This window comes from Anoplophora glabripennis, unplaced genomic scaffold, assembly GCF_000390285.2.
Source record: "Anoplophora glabripennis isolate ALB-LARVAE unplaced genomic scaffold, Agla_2.0 scaffold70, whole genome shotgun sequence".
Classification (NCBI taxonomy): Eukaryota; Metazoa; Arthropoda; class Insecta; order Coleoptera; family Cerambycidae; genus Anoplophora; species Anoplophora glabripennis.
Window position 1 is genome coordinate 308,329 of NW_019416247.1, and position 4,412 is coordinate 312,740.

The following is a 4,412-nucleotide window of genomic DNA, read 5'->3' on the forward strand; positions in this document are numbered from 1 at the left end:
ACATCAGGGGTGGCTCCTGAATAATTGTTGCAAAACTGCAAAATATCGAAATCGTAACAAAAATACAGGATAAGTCGGTAGAATCCGCGCCCTTTGATTAAATGTTCAAAAATACCACCTGTAAACACTTCCTGTTTCTTCTCCTGATTGCAGCATCTATTTCTTCCCGACTGTTCCTTCGAACTTTGTACACTTCACTTTTGAGCCAACCCAATAAACAGTAATCTTGTACTGCGAGATCTGGAGAGCTTGGAGGCCAACTAATAAGACCACTGCGGCCAATCCAACGCCATGGAAACATCTCGATTGAAACCGACGGCTGAATGTTGCTCCATCCGTAATGATTATTATTGAACTATCGACAAAACTGGATACGCTTAGCATAATCTCATGAAGGGTTTTTATTATTCTTTTCTGTAGAATGCCCAATTGAGTGGCAATTCATCGTGAGCTTCTAAACGTTGTCGATGAGCTCGTTCAGATGCTACACTAGCACTAGGAAGCTTTCTGGTTTCCCACAGGATGTTGAAAACTCCGATAAATACATTTTTATCAGGACAGTTATGATGTGGAAACCGTCGACGATATTCTTCAACAGCAGCATTAGCATTCCCATTTAGTTCAGACGGTATCTGTTTAAAAAAGCCATATTTGGGTGAATCGTATATCCACGGAGATTTTTGGCTTTTTGGCTTTCAAATATCACTAGAAATAAAAATTTTTCTATGCGCATAAAAAAAAACGTGGGCTTAACTTTTGGCGGCACAATATGTTAAAAAAATTGAAAAAATTTCATATTTTTCTTCCTATGTAATTATGTATCTTTTTAAGAGTTGATTTTAGGCGAAAATGGAAGAGGAAAAAAATGTTTGTAATTAAATTTTTTACAAAACATGACTAGTTACAAATCGAATGAATCATGATTATTATGGTAAAAATCGAAAAAATCACAAAAATGGGGTTAAAAAACAATACTTTTTAGGGAATTTTTTTGGTGTATTTAAATTGGGTGTAGGACCTTTATACTTGGCTCAAGAAAACTTCATGTTATGTAGAATCATCACACCAAATTTCATCAAAATCGGTTCGATAGATTTTGCATAATAATTTTGCAATCCAGATTTTGAAAAAAAAATTGCAAATTTTCAAAATTTTGCACAGCAAAAACCAAGGCCCTTAGATACTTGAAAATTTAATCACATATAGAAGGGCTCTCAAGCTTTCAAACTTTTTTTGAAAAATTCGAATCCGTCAATTAGGAGAGCTCTGGCGCTTGTTTAAACATTGGTCGAATTTTTGTACTTATAAACAATTAGAACTTTGTGAATATTCAATCAAATCAAATTTTTTAAAGCAGGTTTTAAAAGTTCTTGGAAAGACGCTTCTTTAAAAAAAAACAGATCGATTGATCAATTAGTTACGTAGTTATAGCCGTCATTTACACTAAATGTACTGGGACATCCGGGCTAATTTTTCGAAAAATACCTTTGGTATTCCGAGTACTTACCAGGTCTAAGATTACAATACTTTTCTTCATTGGCAACCTACTTTAAAACGTGTTTAAAGTTATTTATGCAAGCGAGAAATTCAATAAAATCGTACGGGTGGTGGTGGTGGGGGAAGCAGAGAGCGCGGCCGCTTCGGCCTGCTCGAAATTGAATCGGCTATAACTACGTAACTAATTGATCAATCGATCTGTTTTTTTTTTTAAAGAAGCGTCTTTCCAAGAACTTTTAAAACCTGCTTTAAAAAATTCGATTTGATTGAATATTCACAAAGTTCTAATTGTTTATAAGTACAAAAATTCGACCAATGTTTAAACAAACGCCAGAGCTCTCCTAATTGACGGATTCGAATTTTTCAAAAAAGTTTGAAAGCCTGAGAGCCCTTCTATACGTGATTAAATTTTCAAGTATCTAAGGTCCTTAGTTTTTGCTGTGCAAAATTTTGAAAATTTACATTTTTTTTAATCTGGATTGCAAAATTATTATGCAAAAGCTATCGAACCGATTTTCATGAAATTTGGTGTGATGATTCTAGATAACATGAAGTTTTCTTGAGCCAAGTATAAAAGTCCTACAACCAATTTAAATACACCAAAAAAATTCCCTAAAAACTATTGTTTTTTAACCCCATTTTTGTGATTTTTTCGATTTTTACCACAATAATCATGATTTATTCGATTTGTAACCAGTTTGTAAAAAATTTAATTACAAAAATTTTTTTCCTCTTCCATTTTCGCCTAAAATCAACTCTTAAAAAGATACATAATTAAATAGGAAGAAAAATATGACATTTTTCCAATTTTTTAAACATATTGTGCCGTCAAAAGTTAAGCCCACGTTTTTTATGCGCATAGAAATATTTTCATATCTAGTGATATTTGAAAGCCAAAAAGCCTAAAATCTCCGTGGATATACGATTCACCCAAACCAAAACAGATCATATTTGCATACTCTTTCCAAATTTTTCCTTCCTGCAGCGGCTCCCAGTAACAGACTTCTTCTCATGTTGTCGGATGTAGCACCTTACATGGTAAAGTCATGACGAAACCTAAAAAATATTTTATCCAAAATTAACACAATCATGTAACTTGCATAGCACATGCTCTAAATGGGATTGCCAAGAAGATAAGAAAAATATTCCCTCACAAATTGATTTCACATGTGGAAAAGACACTATTTCTGAAAGCACCTATAAGAGTGCATTTCTATAAAGAAAAATTGCTAAACGCCCCTTTGCCACCTCAGCCTATAATCACTAGGTAGGTAACGTGGTTAAAAGCTGCAACTTTTTATGCAGACAATTTTTCTCGAATAACGGACTTAATTTCCTAACTAGAATATGATAGTTCCCATTCTCTGATGGAAGCCAAAGAAGTTCTAAGAAATATACAAATTAAACAGCAGCTTGCGTTTATTAAGTGTAACTATAGTTTTATTCATAAAACGATAACAGATAACACAATTAGAAGCGTCAAACTTACCACTTTCAGAAAGCATAAAATTAGTAAAGGACTCCGAATTAGCTTTTAAAAATGTCAAGGGTAAAACTGGGGAACAAATGTTTGAAATATTTTAAAATGTTCTCGAAGAAAATAGCGGATATCTTTTTCTTTCTGAGGTGGATAAAGTTTTAACGGGAAATTATATTACTTCTGTTGACGTAGGTACTGAAATATTGACCAGTTTAAAAAATGCCCCTCTTATTACCTCAGTGGATGTGGAGAGGAGTTTTTCTGTATACGGACAAAAGACAAGCGCAAAATACCCAGTAATTAAAGAGAAACAAAATAGTACCTAACCCATTTATCCTGATAATATTCGCAGATTTCAACGCCACTGCGCCTCAACTTCGGCCTTCGACCGCGTATACGAATGTTATCCGGCATAAATAACGCCCTGTAAGAGGAAGGGCCGTCCAGGGCGTGAGCAAAGTGTGAGGTCTGAAGGGCCGTGTATAATTACCGAGACACCTTTTGTGCGAGCCAGCTGCCACCATGGTCGTGTTTTCGGAGGGATCCGGCCAGGACTAAGGATGATGACACTGCGGACGGCATGAGAGCCGATTTCGACACGTCTTTGTGGGCAATTGTGGGATTATTGACTGCGGAGGTAACTTTTTCAGTGTTCTCAAAGACACGCACCGCGGGGCTAACTAGTTTCTAATGGAGAGTGACGTGGTTTTCTAGGTGTAACGAGACGTTTTGTGGATTCTGACTTGAGAGGAATGAATGGGAAATGGGACCCGCCCAACTGGAAGCGGTAAAAGAATGTAGTAATTAAAAGCAATCAATTTATATGTCACATCATGATGTGCACTTGGGGATTACGCATGGACGTGCTAACTCAGTGCTGTCAACTCGTGGGAAATTTCCCTTTACTAAGTACTAATACTTCCGTACTTCTAAAGTAGCTATACAGGGTGTTCTACAAGATATTTGACAAACTTTGACAGATAGTAGCTGGATTAATTTCAAACATTTTTTCATATATGCACATAGGTGCGATTTGTTTTTGTTTAGAAGTTACAAGCATTTTAAAAAATATAATTTCATATTTCAAAGTAGCCTGATAAATACAAATTATAGTTGCTATAATAATTATTATTATTTGCGTCATTTTGTTTATTCATTTGACACTTATTGTTAAAGTGCTAAATAGAAAAATGCAAGCGAAGATTATGCAGATGTCTTTGTACCTATATGGGTATTCCAAAGGGAATGCCAGACAAGCAACCCGAGAATACCGACGAAGATACCCAAATACAGTGTAGGAAAGTACCGATGGTCTATCAGAAGTTACGTGAGAGCGATAAAGTAAGCCATAGAAATCCATGTGATAGACAAGGATGGCTATAATGAAGGCGTCTAATAGTCAACGCCCATTTCGCCCTTCCACAAATAAGAAGTG